This window comes from Euleptes europaea, chromosome 3 (genome assembly GCF_029931775.1).
Source record: "Euleptes europaea isolate rEulEur1 chromosome 3, rEulEur1.hap1, whole genome shotgun sequence".
NCBI classification, from domain to species: Eukaryota; Metazoa; Chordata; class Lepidosauria; order Squamata; family Sphaerodactylidae; genus Euleptes; species Euleptes europaea.
Genome location: NC_079314.1, coordinates 81,597,183 through 81,615,326, shown reverse-complemented (window position 1 = coordinate 81,615,326; position 18,144 = coordinate 81,597,183).

Here is an 18,144-nt window from a genome sequence, read left to right as displayed (position 1 = left end):
ATTTGCCGACTTCGGGGATTCGGTGAATAAATTCAGCAGATTCGGGGTTCCCCCCACACCTTCACGGGGCTCCCCTGAAGGCACGTGGGGGGCGAATTTTCCCCTGAACTCCGGATCTCACCCGAATTTCAGGGATCCGAAGTGGGGGAGTTCGGACTTCAGCACGGTCCAAATCAAAACAGGCCAAATTTTGCTGAATCCGAATTTTACCGAATTTTTTTTTCAACAGCCCTAGCAGAGGCTAACCTGGTGAACTGAATTAGTTTCCCTGCTCCTATACATGAAGCCAGCTGGGTGACCTTGGGTTACAGAGTTACAGCTCTTTTAGAGCTCTCTCAGCCTCACCTACCTCACAGGGTGTCTGTTGTGGGGAGGGCAAGGGAAGGTGATTGTAGGCCGGTATGAGTCTCCCTTAAGTGGTAGAGAAAGTCGGCATATAAAAACCAACTCTTCTTCTTCTTCATTGCATGGGATGACATTGTATGTGTTAAAACATTGTACCACATATAATGATGCTTGGGCCCTGATTTTGTTATCCGCAAGAATGTAACCGAAACTAGTATTATTGAGGAAAGCCGAAAAGTCATTCTTTACTTTGGCTCTGCGTAGATAGTGAGTTTCGAAACTGGCTTTAACCTTAAGTAGTAGGCTAGGATCCAAATCGCACTGCATAATAAAGTGCAGGAAGGTTCAAATGTGTTTGTTAATCATCCTTCCCTCAAGGCTATCAATTGATTCAGAAACCTGGTACAAGCCCTTTTACAAGTGCCTCATTGCTGTTGTTGTTTTCACACCAATTGAAGGAGGAAAGCTGAAAAGCTCTAGATGTGGCATGAATTTAGCCAATAGGACATACGGTGGACAGCGTGTTCTTCAGCTGAGAGATTTCCATTTCTCTCTGAGTGTGTGTGTCACATACGCACAGGGGAAAAAAACTCTGTTTTTTTCAAAAGGACGTTTTTGGGAGCTGACTTTCCTTTCCTCCTCTTTCACCCTGCAACTCAGGCTTAGAGCCACTTGCACATCCAACAGGGAAGATTTGAGATGAGCACTTTTAAGTGATGCGTTAATTTCTAAAGGCACACAGGGCAGGAAAGGATAACTATCTGTCAAGATAGAGATTTCCTTAACTATCACCACTTAATGACACATTTATCAGTGGACAGATGGGTTGCAGCATTTGAAGGCAGAATGGGTATGATTCAGACTTTCAAAGCATACTGAAACATGACTCATCCGTCTGTTTTCATGGAAACCTTTGGGTCAGTTTTAATTTTATGTGGCTCTAGTATCATGTATCCCTTGTGTAGGCAACTGTGGTAATTTGTTTTTGCCATACTAGTCCTCAAGAACAACTAGGCTGACCCTTAACCTGGTACTAGTGATATAAGAATGTTATTACTATCACTGATTTACAACATCTATTTTCTCTCTTGTTCTCTGCCTGGCTAAAAGGCTGCTGAAACAATACCATGAAACAACACAAATATGAGGATCATTTTAAAAACTCACAAGATTCAAGTAGCAGCAATAGTAACAAATAGCTGATTAAAATATGACAGAGGATTTAGCAGCCTAAGCAGAGCTACAGCCTTCTACATCCATTGAAGTCAATGGGCTTATGAGGGTGTAACTCTGCTTAAGATGGCACCATAAATCCACAGGATAATACAATGATCCTGACCCATCCTGAACCTAGAACAGATAGCTTTAAAAGGGGGTTAGACAGATTAATGGAGGATAGGTCCATCAATGGCTACTAGCCATGGTGAGTAAAGGGAACCTCCATATTCAGAAGAAGTAAACCTCTGTTTTTATCCTCAGATCATAATAAAAGAACTCACTGAGCCATTCAAAAACAGAGATGAAAGGAGTAAAGTGTACAGCCTTGATGTCCCAGCTCAAAAGGCCCTACCTGCTGCACTACAGATTGAGGAGGCATACAGGTACATTGCGATTTGGTTAAAGATTATATTAAAGCACTACATGTTGCTGCAGCAGTTACACTATTACTTCTGCAAGCAGAACTATATGAGGTACATTATCCTTTCCACTCACACATTGCAAGATCCTACTCCTACAATATATGCAATTATGTATAGCTAAGTTTACTTTTGTGATAATAGTCAGGCCCCAAAGATATGAGATTAATGGGTTTTCTAACATGTCTCTCCCCCAATTAAAATTCCTTTTGGAAGAATGTTTCCCAAATAACTGTCATTGAAAGGAAGAAGAGTTGGTTTTTATACACTGATTTTCTCTACCTTTTAAGGAGAATCCTTAAGGCTTACAATTGCCTTTCCTTCCTCTTCCCACAACAGAGACCTTGTGAGGTAGGTGAGGCTGAGAGTGCTGGAAGAGAACTGTGACTAGCCCAAGGTCACCCAGCAGGCTTCATGTGGAGGAGTAGGGAAACCAACCCAGTTCACCAGATTAGATCTGCTGCTCATGTGGAGGAGTGGGGAATCAAGCCCGGTTCTCCAAATTAGAGATCACTGCTCCTAACCTCTACACCACAATGCCCCGTGTTCATGATTAAGATACAATTTTTCAGCTTCCTGAAGTATAGTGATCCTAAGTCTTAAGACCTAGGTAAGTCTTAGAACTGTCAAAAACTTTCATCCAAACTGGGTTTTTAAAAAACTTTTTCACAGAATATACATTTTTGCCAGCAATCTATTGCTGACAATTTTGAGCAGTCAGAATATTCATGAACATTCTAATAACTCAGTCAATAGTTTTTTTGGGGAAGGGTGGGGCATTGTATGTAATAGCAGCCAGTTTTCAACATAGTGTATCTTTATAAACTACACAAGTGTTTCTATCTCTCTCTGATGTGCACACACATAAACCAGATAAAAAAATATAAAATATTTCTGCTAATGAAACTGTGTTTTTTTATATGAGAAAAGCACTCTAAATCATAAGCTCCATTCTTTGATGGAATTCACAAATAGTCTTAAGTAGTAATAACTTGCTTAATGACACCATTTGTTATGGGACTGGAGGAGATTTTTTTTTATAAGAACATGTAATGGTGGTAGAATCACACTTTAATGTAAATCATACTTTAATGACCAACCAGGAGTTTAACTCCATCATGTGCTTTCATGTTCCTTAATTGTTTCAGCTGGAAAGATTAGTAAACTGAATTGAATGTGCTACAGAAGGACTCAAAAGAAATTAGAGTCTTATTTGTTTTCAAGCAGGAATTAATGCACCAAAAACATACAGGACATACAGGACAAACTTTTCTTAATGAAACTTTTTTTTTACTTTACACTTTTGAACTGTTAAGAGTTTTCCTCAGTCAGATATACACTTGCTATTTTTTCAATACCAAGAGCACAGGGAAAGTGATAAATTAACAGTGTTAACATTATTTTATGGCCAGATGAGTTGCTGTCCCAGGAAATTAATGCATAAGAGCAATTACAGCACCTGCCCTAACTACTACACCTGCTCCGAGAGTCCAACAAAATTAATCAAAACAACAACATAGTAATGGTATGTTCCTTTATTTCCTTTTCGCCAAAAAGGAAGATTTGTAAACTGATTGTAAACCAGTTTGAGTCTCCTTAAAGGTATGAAAACCAACTCTTCTTCTTCCTCTTCTCTTACAAAGTTCTCTGACTAAGATTCAGATTATTTTGAGTGATTTTTTTTAAACGTATGATTAATTGTTTATGGCATATGGTTTTTGGACATATAAATAATTACATATTGAAATTATATAATATAGATTATTAAATATGGGCCTGGTCCAAGTTTAGTTCCTTTGCCTGCCCCCAGGGGAAACTGAGAAGTCTACACCCCTGATGTGCATAACTTACTGCATTGAACTAGGGATTCCAGGAAGCAGCATGTGAACATGCAAAGAATGTACAGTTCTCTTGATGAAAACACTCAGCTTTGTAGGTAGTCATTCAAAGTAGGCATTGAGAGACAGTGTGGTGTAGTGGTTAAGAGCGGTGGACTGTAATATTGAGAACCATGTTCGATTCCCCATTCCTCTACATGAAGCCTGCTGGGTGACCTTGAGCCAGTCACATTTCTCTCAGAACTCTCTCAGCCCATGCAGAGGCAGGCAATGGCAAACCACCTCTGAACGTCTCTTGCCTTGAAAACCCTACGGGGTCGCCATGAGTCAGCTGTGACTTAATGGTAAAATCACACATTCAACATGGGCAAGTTGAAATATTGGAGACACTGGTTTGGATTCAGACAAGTATTTCTACTGGCTCAAGGATTTCCACCCACATAATGCCATTTTCCCACTCCTCCCTCCTGTAGCAGCCCCAAATGTCCCCCTAAGTACTGTTCTTGGGGGTCCTCCTACCACATTCTCCCCACCAGGGTCAAGACAGGTTCAGAAATCCATGCTTTTCTATTTTCTGACCACACTTTTCTAAAAGTTACTTTGGGTATGCTCTTCCCAGAAAGGTCATACAAAAGCAGGTTTTGGAAGAACAGGAGAAAACAGGGAAGGTATGCAAAAACATGACAAAAAGGTCATCAAAAACCTGATAAAAAGTGTGTGGAAGTTACCCATACCTCTGCACTGGATTGTGAAAAGCAATTTAGACTTTCAGGCACTTCTTGGTTTTTGTGTGTGACCATATAAGTTTAGAACACTTTTGAGGGATTGATTGCTTGAAAACCAATTCATACCAAAATATCTTTCAGGATGTAAAACATAACATGGAAGAAAGGCTAGTGTTTGTCCAGGCAATAAGTTCCCACGTGGAAGGAGAGGTTGATGCGAGAAACATTCTTTTAAAAAGGCTCCCAAGTGCATCCTGAGACAACAACAGTCGCATGAGAGCATTACACCACATGAGCACCTGCATGTTTGAATCAGCTTCTATGCTGACAAGTATTTGATATATTTACCATCATTAATTTTAGGCTTGTTATTTTGGTTTTTCCCCCCAAAGCTATTTTTTGCTCTTGCTTTTATTTACTAAGTGGCTCAACATATAATTAGAGGTAATGAAATGACTCAGAATTTAAGTGGAAAACAGGATTATTTTTAAACTAAACCTGCTGGTTTATGGAAATATGGTAAGGGGCTGCACTTAAGGAGGAAACCCAGTTCTCACAGGACCCTTTCTGATGGAAGCAACCTGAATAACCAGGTTGCTCGTTGCTATCCCCTCGGGCAGGCTCCTGGGGGAAGGGAGGTCCTGTGGGAGGGGAGGGGAGCGTCGCTGCTCTTGCCCTTCCCATGCCGGCTCTTTTTTGGCCTCCCATGGTCCTGCCTGGCTGCGGCATGGGGTGGGAGCTGGGGAGTCACATCATGGTGACATCCCTTGCTCTCCCCACCCCTCCCTGTGCCTATTTCTAGGTGCGCCGCCCGGTCACTGGCCTGTTCGTGAAGGTGGTGGTGGGGTCACCTAAGCGCTACTCCGGTTGCTGTCCCAACATCTGTTTGGGACCGTTTTATCGATGCTTTTGATACATTGGATAACAGGGGGTTATTCAATCCATGGATCCATCCCTATGCTCCATCTGTTGTAATCAATAAAAGCTGCGGCCATTTGTTTTCCCAAATAAATATATGTCCATGTGTTTATTGGTTTACCTTTTCCCGGGTAGCCATTTGCCCATGGGATTGCAATAGACATTCAGCTGGAATTACCTTAAACTCATCCAGCAAGTTCTCCTGGACCGACTCGGGAAGCAGTGGTCATTTATAAGACTGGAGTGTATTCAGTGTTCATCCCAATTCAATAGGCTGCCAACTCTTGAAATTAAAACATTACTCTGCTTGGTCAGAGTCTTCTTGAGCTAGGTTTGTCAGGCTCCAGGCGGAGCCTGGAGTTCTGCTGGAATTAAAACTGATCTCCAGATTACAGAAATCAGTTCCCATTTAGGAAACGGCGGTTTTCACAGGTGGAGTCTAGAATTAAATCCATGCTGATCTCCCTCCCCAAACTCTGCCTTCCTCAGGCACTGTCCCCAAATCTCCAAGAATTCCTTATACCAGAGTTGGCAACCCTGTGTTGAAGCAGTGGTGAGCCCAGCATTTGCAAGTGATTCTGGAGGAACAGCTTGGATTCCTCAGATCCCAATAAGTGGAATTACCAAACAATTGCCTGGAATTAGTAATGATCAGGATGAGGGCTAGCAAGTAAATTTAAAACACAATCTAGATATCACAGATTTGATGTGGATAGCTCAATCCTTAAACCAAAGTGCTGATGAATATCCTGAAAGAGCAAGGCCACTGCTGGGAAATACGCCTGGGTCTGGCTTTACTTTCAGAGTCCCAGGTGGCAGCTGGGCGGCCAGTGGTGCCATTTATCGGCATTGTTTATTGTGTTTTCTACAGTCTGGCAGGTGCCAGACTGGGCATGGGTATGAGGACTGGCAGTAGTGGCAAGCATAAAATTCTTCTGGTTGCTAATTCTCCACTGCCTGGCTATCCTCTTTCTCCATTCCCACTGATAAGTGAGAAAGATAGCCATCAGATCCAAGACTTCACAGATCCACTGTGAAAGAGACAGTTGTGAGACCCCTCCTGAAGAAGGCATCCCTGGACCCAAATGATTTAATCAACCATTGGCTAAAATTCAATTTTTGGGCAAAGTGCTCAAGGAGGTGGTGGCTACACAGCTTCATGCAGTCTTGGAGGAGATGGATTATCTAAACCCATTTCCAGATCCAGGCCTGGTTTAGGAATGGAGGTCACCCTGACAGATGATCTTCAGTGCAAGAAGGACAGGGGAAGTGCATCCTTGTTGACTCTCCTGTACCTTTCAGTGGCTTTTGAAACCATCAGCCATGGTATATTTCTGGAGAGGCTGGCTGGACTGGGAGTAGGGGGTACCAAGCTTTGGTGGCTTACCTCTTACTAAACATAGCAATTCCAGAAGGTCCCACTGGGGTATTGCTGCTTGGTCCCATGGCATTTATGCTATGAGGTTCCACAGAGTTCCATCTTATCCCCCTTGCTATTTAAATCTACATTAAACAGCTGGGAGAGGTCACCCGGGGATTTGGAGTGAGGTGCCACCAATATGCATATGACACCAAGTTCTGTTTTTCTTCCTTCCCACCGCTTTGCCTTCCCAAAAACTTCCTGAAATTCTAGTAGATAAATTTTCATTGTCCCAGAATTTTTGGAGCCTTTTGGGTCATTTCAGATACTCCTGAGCTGACCTGAAACAGCTAATTTGAGGTTTAATTTCAGCTTGGGTATATCTAAATGCACACCCCTACTTGCTATTGCCAAGTAAAGATGCCACCAGTGTGGTCTGCAGATCTTACCTGGTGTAGACTATACAGATGGGGAGGTATAATCCACCAACCGTGTGACTTCCAAGTCATGAAGAGCTTCGCAGGGGTAAAAAATCAGCACCTGTATATGGGTCTTCCACTCAGTGCCTAATAAGAAGTCAACTGGTTCATGTTGCACCAACTGATACTTCTTGCAAGGGCACCCCATTAAAAATAGAAAATGCTGAAAAGTTCCTTGTTAGGTTCAGTCTACAAACATTATGCCTTGTAAAACGAAGGAAGAGGTATCATTCTTTCACGAAATGTGTTCCTGTCTTGCATTTATTAGTCATCACTGGCAAATCATTGTCATTTATACAATTATTGTCAACAAGTCATCTTTTTGAATGACATGGACGGAGATAGTAGAATAATATTTGCCAGCAGTGTGTGTGTGTGTGTGTGTGTGTCGATTATTTTCTGACAACATTTATTTGCAGCTCTGTAGGACACCACAAGATAGCATATAAATAATTCATTTTTTTCATTAGAGAAGAAATAAATTATTTAATATTTTTCATGATTTTCAGTTGGGTCTTCTTGAGGCTGAAGTTTTCTGCGAAGTCTATTGTCAAACTGATTCAAAGCCTACTAGCCTGGGATCTGCTTTCATTGCCTGAGGACCAAGGCCAGCATTGGCTCTTACTACAAGATGTGGCATTGGAGAATTCTTTTGCTTTCATGGCATCAGTCTCCATACATATCATGGTAGCTAGCACTCACGCACTGAATCAGGCTGTCCAGCTACTCCCATTGACATATAGATGCTACAATGATTTTAAAAGACATTGGAAAATTAATCATCCACCACAAAAGAACCACTGACAGTTACGATTCCAGACAGTAGATGTTTATGAGATGTTTGGCAGAAATGCATAGTGGCAAAAACTCTTTGGGCATACAGCTATAATGAACAATGTTATTTATCTTTTCAGCTGTTATCCTATCCAAGCCATTGATCTGCTATTTTTAAGTTCATAACTAAAAAAGAAGTAGGGTTAGGCTGAAAGGCAGCAGCTCGTATATGACCTGTCAATAATGCTCATAGCTATAAAGAGATTTAAGTCCAGCGCTCTGACCACTGAACCACATTGGCTCAGGTTACTAAAGACCTCTCAAGACAGTGAGCATGAAGCAGACTTTATAAAAGGCAGTCAGGTGATAACATTGGACATCAGAGAGACTGCAGTGTTTCATAAATTGCTATGCTCTGCATAGCATTTGAATTTGGAAGGATATGTCTTTGATTTTGCTAGATACACGTTGCCAGATCTTCTTGGAGGCTGCTCTGTGGTAATCACTTACTATGGCAGTTGTTTGCACATGGCAAAGTCTAGCTTTGGGTCACCAAATGGACCAGGCAATGTCTTTTGTTAGCTTTCCAGGACCTCCAAAAATGTCTGGTTTTGTGAAGAAAATAGCCTTCCATGTGGCTAAGCACTCTAGAGGACTATTTAGAGCACCAATCCTTAATAACAGTATTTGCAAACAATCAATTAAAGACATGCAGCCAATTTTACACAATAATTTCCCCTTCAACCATTATATATTTCCTTATACTTAACATACACAACTGACATAAATATTCTGATTAGTTCAGACATTTTCCAGTAACGCTTTCTTGAAAAGTTATGTGGTTACTCTGTGTGGAAAACTGTCTCCTATGCATAATTAGAAGGCAGAATGAATAGAAATGACAAAATTAATTTCTGCAAACAGACAGGAATGAAAGCAATCTGCACAGCAAATGGAAGCATGCTGCATGAATGGCCACAGGTTGGACTGCCTCAGCAAACATTTGCCTTTCATTTTTCTCCACAGTGATAAATGCTGCACTACCCTGCTTTTCAATTGTGAAGATGGAAGTCTTTAAAAAAAATGTCAAAAAAGTTTATTGGTTTGAAATTTCCAGTGCTCTGTGGGCTGAAATCAAGATTGTAAACCTGCATCTGGACCAACCCCAAGAATAAAACTGGTATAAATGTCTAGGTTAAAATTTAAGGTAGACGAGCTCACTCAGAGACTTCCCACCAATACATGGAAGGGCATCTCAGTTAATGACTGAAGTTGCTCATTCTCCTTAACAGTATATGATCCCTTGTGATTGATTGATTAATTAATTAATTAATTAATTTACATTATTTATGGTCCGCCTTTCTCACTGGCACTGAAGGTGGATGAGGTTAGAGTGTCAGACAAACTGGAAATACCTGGGTAAAAATCTATTCTCAGGCACACAGCTCACCAAGTAGACTTGGCCCATTCATTCTCATTTAGCCCAACTTGTGTCATAAGGTTGTTGGGAGGATTAAATGGAGAAGAAGAAAACCACGTACATTCCTTGCGTTCCTTGGGAAAGATTTTAAAAGGTTCTAGTTAACAGGTGAGATATGAGGTTACTTGAAAAAGTCATTGGGCCAAAGTACAAGATCCACCCTCCTCTTAAGATTCCATGATGAATGTGTTACACCAAGCACAGAGGTCTTCTTTATTTGGGGAAATTAGCTGGAGACTAGATAGGGCTATGCAAGAGGCTGGCGAGGGGACCTTTTAACCAATTCCGCCCCTAGGTGAGCTAGCCAGACGGAGAGCATTATCCTATATAACATTCAACGTTATAGTTAACATTCAAGGTTATAATTAATGTGGCTTTGGGATGCTTTTCAGGTGTATGTTTATTATCTTATCTACTGGAGCTAGTATTCTTTTCCTTGTGATGACTTCAGTGCAGAGGAATGTGTTCAAGGTCTATGCCGCACTGCTATGACGTGTTCCAGAGTGACAGCCGTGTTTGCGGTTGCCAAAAAAAAGAGCCTTGTGGAATACTAATATTGTTGGACATAATGTCCTTTCTCTGCTCCATTACTGTCAATATGCATACATTGTATGTGATTCTACTGAGCCATATAATTTTTTTAAAAAAAGACAACCATTATATAATATCTTTTTATGAGGACAAACCAAAACATCACAATGGATGAACTGCAAAATGCAGACTTTCTAGAATTCTTCATCAGGCTGAACAGGCACTACCAGACTCTCTCAGAGGTCCAGAGAGTCCTGGGCCACTTCTAGCTTCTGAGGCCTCTGGTCATAATATTTTTTTTAATGATGACAGATGAAAACAAAATAAGGCACATACTTAAAAAAAATTAAACAGGTCTCCAAATTTGAGGCCCCTTTGAGCTTGAGGCCCAGGCTGAATGGCCATCCCATCCTCCCTATTGGCCCTGGTTACTACAAAAAGAGGGGTAGGAAGAAACAGATATTTCAGGAGATGATGGACAAGTCCCAAGTCTGAAGTTTTCATGGTTTTAAATGAAAATATAGAGTATGTTGGATCAAAACAGGTTTCAGGATGTACCAAAGGCTACTGAGACAGACAAGCAAGCAAGCAAACAAACAAACAAAAATCACACTCCATTTGAAAATGTAAAAGCCAGTGTGAATCGGATGTCTCATCATCATCTGAAATACCAGATCTCTTGAATGGCACTAAACAGAAGAAAATATTATAGTACTTATATTAACAAACTTGGAGGTGATATAACAGGTAAAAAGTAAATATGAACCAAATTGGATGATATTGCCTGGAGGGTAAGCAACCCCATACATAACCCCCAGATTTCTCTCCTAGTTGCTGTACTTCTCCATACTGTTTGCAGAGTGCCTATGCCACAGTCAGGAAATTGTACTGATTAAAGAGCCACAAAGGCTTTATTTAGGAACTAATAAAACTGGATAGAAAGAAAAGAGATCAACCTAACTGCCTTGCTAGCTGAGAGAGAGAGAGAGAGAGAGAGAGAGAGAGAGAGAGAGAGAGAGAGAGAGAGAGAGAGAGAGTGTTCTATACCATTCTAGAATAAAAGCCTAAGAATAGCATTTTACAGACAGACAAGGAGAACACCTTTGGAAAGAAGGAACTCCTCCTATAGTCCTATCTAGCTTGAGCTTGCTACCCCCTACAGGAACTTCTTTCTGTTCTTGTTTGTACACAGGACATTGCTAGGGCTGTGCATTCGGCAAAGCTGAACCAAAAAACCCTGAAAAACCCAAAAATATAAATTAAAAAAATGGACAAAGAGGGAGAAAGACCCAACCTGACAAATAAAGTTGGGTACCCAAAAGGTTGGGTGAAATAAAATGCAATTCAACAATAAATTATATTTATTACAAAGCACTATGCATATATTAAAAACAAACCCTTATGGCAATAAATACAGGGTTGATTATCCAAAACCACATGCCAAATGTTTTTTGGCCCCCAGGCCTTCTTTAGTGGGCTAGTACAACATATTATGCACACAGAATGATTTTGTATCAGCCTGGATATGTATTATGAGATGTCTGAAAAAATAATAAAAGAACTGAGTTACATGCAGTTTGACTACGAAAACAATAGAATTCAGAAATAATGCTTTGGCTACTTACATTCCAAGTGGACTGTGCTACCAGAATGTTACTAAACTATGTTTTGAATTGTAAAAGCACTCCTCCAAGGAATGCAGTATAATTATTTCTTTTTGTAAAAAAATACTAAAATTAGCTATTGAAATAACAAAGCAAATGCAAATGATTTGGCCCCATTTTGTTAATATGCATTTGTTTTGGTTATTTCAATAGCTAATTTGACTTAAATGGCTATGTGACTTAAGAAAAAATGTGGAAGAGGACATGTTTCCTGGATCTATCCAAACATCAGAGACAATAAATAATTATGTGGGGGAGGGGGAGTTTCCTGTTTGTTTGGTAGGGAGATATTGTCCAGAGAAAATTCCTCCCCAAAACAGATGCAGTGTGAAGCACAGCAAGTACACCTTGAGATACTCAGCAACAGAAGTAGAATCCAATAAACAGGAAACCTTGAGCAGCATTATGCAGTGCATTATAGAAACACAACATAGCTTACAGGCTCAGCTGCTTCTATTGCAATCTGAGAAGCTTTACAACATTAGGTACTTCTCTAGACAGCTCAGAAATTATGTCACAGGGCTCAGAAGCTTGCGGTTTTCCTAGTGTCTGAACCACAATGCAAGCCTGGCCACAAAACATCTGTCTCCAGGAGCATGTTTTCCTTGTTATGGCATTATCAAAGAGACACCAGCCTGAGCGCCTGTATCAATAGGTACAATATAAGAGAAACTGACACTTGCAAATAGTGTGAAAGGGGGGAAAGGCAATAACTTCACACAGCAATTCCCTGCTGCAGATTGTCACCCTGCTGAACTACCATGGCACTGACAAAACTCAGCCCACCTATATTGTTATTAGTGCTGATAACAGATCATGTTGCTTTGGCCATGCATTCAATTACATCTTTCATCCTAATGTTGACTACCACCCCTGGACATATTAGAATCAATTTCAAAGTGATATACAATAACTCCACTAGTTGTTCAGCATGAAAGTACCTTTCTGGTACAGAACACTCTTCTTCTATATCAACACACACTGAGGCTGGCTACATCCTATTTCCAAATACGGTTATTAGGGTCGAGATGGCTTTCAAATACAGAAACGAGATCAATGATTGCCAGATGATATTTCAAGTGACAAAAAATTCCTGATGGATAGAGGCAACAGTGGTTATTAGACAGAAAGGACAACTTTGATCACCAAAAGTGTAATTCTGCAAATAGGTTTTGACATATATTCTAGAGTTTCACAGTCACAATAAAGAATTTGCGCACTGTTCAGTTAGAAAATGTAGATAGGTGAAGATGGACCCTGAGTTTTGTGTTCTTAAATAGCAATTATGGGAATGTGCAAAATCTATAATCGTCCCCCTCCCTGCAAATGGTTTGCTAAATAACCAATCATTCAAATTTGTTTCCCCCCCCCCAATGGTTTGTTAAATAACCAATCATACAAGATTTCCAGTAGCCTTCATTCAAAGCTATTTTCACCACGCCTTCTGTAATGGCAACTAAAGTAGCTGTAAGGAAGAAGAGGCTGTGTTGCAGAGTTAAGCCCCCTCCCCCTTTTCCCGCTTGCGGTGTAATTTACCTTTTCAAGAGGAATGAAGATCATAATATTGTCATAAGTGTTTGTGCTTTTAGCCTGAAGAATCCAAATCCCACTGCTGGTCTCTGTCAAGGAAGAAGGACTTAAACTGGACACCGCTAGTACTCAGCTTCATCAACTAGGCCTTGAAGCCCTCTTCAGTAACAGAAGGGAATACATCAATTCAACACTGAGTTCTAATACTGGTAGGCAGTATTGGCTCAACTTGATATAAATGCATAAAGCCTTTCTTTCTAGTAAGTATGTTTAGCATCAAAGGGTTCATTTGTACAGTTTACTTCATGGGCATTACCTTTGTCCTGTGGTGAAGTATGCAGTCTTAAACTGCCAGGAGGATGTACATGACTCCCAGTGGAGCAATCCAATCATATATAGAGTAATTCCTTTCTCAGTATACTGTCTCCCTTGGCTTAGTTCAGAATACAAATGGCAGGCAATCTTGCTTTCCACTCGGCTAGCTAAAGAAATCTTTTAGCAGTAATGGAGGCTGAGAATAAACATGTCAAGATTGAAACCCATTCATCTGTAAACAGAAACGAGATGGGTGACGTTTGCTGGAAAAATAAGGAGAGTTTATCTTTTCGCAGTAGCTGTAGGTTAAAAATGGCAGTGAAAAAAGCAATGTGCTCTCTTCTCAGCAAACCAAATCAAGCTTCTGATATCCAGTGTGTATGTTTTGATTCAGGGAACGTTAATTGCTTTACTTCTACTTTTAACGAGCATCCATGAAAGCTTCTCAGCTAATTTTAACAAAAAGCAAGAAAGGGCAGAAACACTAAAATGGTTGCAGAAGTGCCTTCAATAATACAAGAAGATTACTGACAGCTTTTACTAACATCCATCGAGAAAATATGCATTGGGGGGGAAGGATTCTGTTCACGGTTATTTTAGCTGCTACTGACACTTTAGAGAACTGGCTTTAAATGCCATTCAACAAAATCCTGGGGGATAGTGTTGGGTATTAGAGAGCGAGCTTTGTTACATGTCAGACAGTTAAAGGGTTAATATTGTAACTGACCATTTGGTCAGTGTAGTGGCCATTGCAGTCGTGCCCCGAGGGTCACGTATACAACTACTTTGCATGTTCAACTGCTTTCGATTTCTTTGTTAGAAGAGAAAGTAGTTGATCACTTTTCTGCTTGCTTGACTGCTGAACAGGCAGGATGGAGAGAGGCTCTCCTTTTGCTAAGGGTGCCTACTCGTAAGTAAGCTTAGTGCCTTGCCAAAGGCTTTTGGCAAGTATAGGAAACATAGAATGTAGACAGATATTATTTGTTTTGTATCCCAGTGACTTTTTCCCTACCCTGAGTTAGAGTAAAGATTGTTTTACTTCAAGACAAATGCGTCTTGCCTCTTTTGTGCGTGTGTGTGATCTCAATTCTCATAGTTCAAGAGGAACGATCCATTCCCTCTGATTTGGTAGCAGATAAATTAAAGATCGGGGTTCCCTTTACAGGAACTGGGGCCCCGATCCCCCAATAAGTGGTAGCAGAGTACGGTTGGTTTTTATTTTGGCTATTGAGATAGGATCACACCGCACTCCTTTTTTTTTTGCTTTTGGGATCTTCACTGGAGACGAAAGGATTTACAAACGCCCAGAGGGAATTTTTCCTGTGACGGAGCCAGCAGCCTGGTCTGCAAAGGACGGCAGGAAACTTAACCCCGCGCGCCACGCTTGGATCCTGTGAGGAAGAAAGCAGCCCTGAGCCGCTGGAATGAGCAACGATAAGGAAAGTATGAATTCAAAACAACCCCAATCCGTTTCTGTCCCCCATATCACCCAAGCCTCCTTTCCAGTATGGAAGAGAATGGTGGAAAATGCTTTAACAGCAATTGGGGTGAATCACGTTTTGAATGAAGACCCGCCAGCTGACACAGATAGAGAAGCCCTTAAGAAATTTAAGATTGCAGATGCCCAGGCAATGAATTTGATTGCCAACTCAATTAATCCGGAAGAAACTGCGATAATTTTGAATAATGATAGCGCCAGGAAAATGCTAAATGCACTCAATGAGAAATTTGGAACTGTGTCAAAAACCCAGAAAATGATTTTAAAAACTAGACTGTATGCAAATAAAATGTCTGGAGATATGACCCTCTTGCAACACCTTAAGAAAATGCAAGATATGGAATCAGAGTTGAAGGCTGTAGGAGGGGAAATCGGTGAAGAGGAGTTCCTCCTACTATTTCTGGGAAGTTTGCATTTTAAATATAACGCTGAAAAAAGGAATCTTTTGGGTAGGGAGGACTTAACCCTTACTAAGCTGGTGACTGCACTTAAACAGTTTGAAGCAGACAGGAGCCAAGAGAGGGAATTATCTCGTGGAGTGTCTGTACTGCGTGTAAATGACAAATCCACAATCAGATGCTTCTTGTGTGGAAGGCATGGTCACCGGTCGTTTCAATGTGAGAGACGTGAAACAAAGGGAGAAATTCCCCCCCCCTCTCGCCGGGAAGAAAAGCCCGCCAAATCCTCACAAAGGGAGAGGGATGGAAATGGGAGGCAACAGCCCCAATCGTCCACAAGAGGGAGCCCAAGTACAAGCCAAGGGAAGCCCAGATGGCACAGTCACCCAAAGGCTTATCTAGTCTCGAATACAGCTTCAACCAAAGATTATTTAAGGCGTGTAAATACATTTGTTCTGGACAGTGGTGCAGATGTACATGTGTCTGGCTTGAGATCAGCTTTTGACTTTCTAGAGCCTTGTGATGAAACATTAGTTATGGCTTGTGGAGAAAGATTTCTATGCACTCAGAAAGGAGAAGTTTCTATTGCAATTCAAAGCTATTGTGGAAATGTAATGCATTTAACCTTACAAGACGTATTCCTAATGCCTAATTCAGATGAAAATTTACTGTCCGTGAATAAATTAGTGGATGCAGACTTTGAAGTGTCTATAAAAAGAGACAAATGTCGCTTATTTGATTCTAAAGGAAGAGAATACCCAGTGCTATCAGTAGGCTCGCACTATTGCCTGGAGAATGTTGCAAGTCAATTGGAGGAATATGCTTGTAGTGATTTTGAGAGCAATGTTGATTCTGATGAAAGTGATTTTGATGGAAATGAAGATAATGTTGAGGAAGAATCAAAATGCCTAGTTGCTTTTAATAAAGGATTGACAGAGCAGAAGGCTGCAGATTGTAACCACAAGGACTGTTTGTACCAATGGCACGTGAAACTAGCTCATAAAAACTTTAAGTCAGTGAAGCAACTGCTGATTGATTGTGGAATGCCAGTTAAGGAATGCTTTAAGGACAAAGAACGTTGTGAAGTGTGTCTCAGAGGAAAGGGAACAGCGCCTAAGCACGTGCAGAGGCCAAGCAGTGTTAAGGCAGAAATTTTGGAAGAAGTGCACTCAGACTTGATTGGCCCACTCAAGGCTTCAGCAGGAGGGGCAAAATATGTTCTGCATTTCATAGACAGCGCCTCAAGATTTGCATATGTGTATTTGTTGAAATCAAAGACTGAAGTAGCTGAAAAGTTTAAAGCTTATGTTGCCCTGATGAAGAATAAACATGACAGAGGTATACAGTTATTGTTCACTGACAATGGAAGTGAGTACCTTAATAAAGAAATGAAAGAAATTCTTGAATCTGAAGGAATAGAGCATGCAACCTCAGTTGCATATACCCCTAGGAACAATGGGTTGTCAGAAAGGTTTAACAGAACTCTGATGGAAAGTGCAAGATGCTTAATGCTACAGGCAGGCTTGCCTTACCCCTGCTGGGGAGAATGTGTAAATACAGCAGCTTACCTTTACAACAGGACAATTTCAAGTGCTATCAACATGACTCCATATGAAAGATGGAATGGCAGGAAGCCTAGTCTGAAACACTTGAAAGCATTTGGATCTCGTGTGTTTGCATACATCCCAAAGGAGAAAAGGGGAAAAATGGATCCTACTACAGAACTTGGAATTCTTGTGGGATACCATCCTTTCTCAAAAGGATACAGGATAATGGACATTAAGACTTACAATTTACAAATATTGAATGCAGTATATATAGATGAAAGAAATGTTATTAATAATCAACAAATTAATAACTTTGATGATCCAGAGGTTTGTGAAGAGGAAACCATAGAGATTCCATTTACAGCATGGGATTGCAATCCACCTGCTCCTGCGGAACAGCAAGAGACTGCAGATTCAAAAGGGGTTGATCCCGGTGCTGATGGAACAGCGGAACCCTCTCAGACCTTAAGGAGATCTACAAGGACTACAAAAGGAATACCAGCAGAGAAACTGAGTCTTTTCACTAGAATTGACAGCCACGTGGAACCCTCAAGTTGGGACGAACTGCAAAAGTTGCCCGATGGGGAGCGGTCGAGATGGCTGAAGGCAATTCAAGAAGAATTAGACTCACTGCAGAAGAATAATACCTGGAAACTAACCAAACTCCCACCAAACAAAAGGACTGTGGGGTGTAAGTGGGTGTTCAAGGTCAAGAAGAATTCGGATGGAACTGTTGACAAATACAAAGCAAGACTAGTTGCAAAAGGATTTACCCAGAAGTATGGAACTGACTACACAGAAACCTACGCACCTGTGATTAGTCACACGGCTATAAGGACTTTGCTGAGTATAGCCGCCTCCAGGAATAAAGTGGTACTGCAACTCGACGTCAAAACAGCTTTCCTGAATGGAGACTTATCAGAAGAAATATACATGGAACTTCCACCAGGATTAAAGGACTGTGATACTAAAAATCAAGTTTGTAAACTTGAAAAGACTTTGTATGGGCTCAAACAGTCAGCTAGAGCATGGAACCACAAACTAACCTCATTATTGAAAGCTCAAGGCTTTGAACAAGGAAATATAGAGAAATGCTTATTCAGAA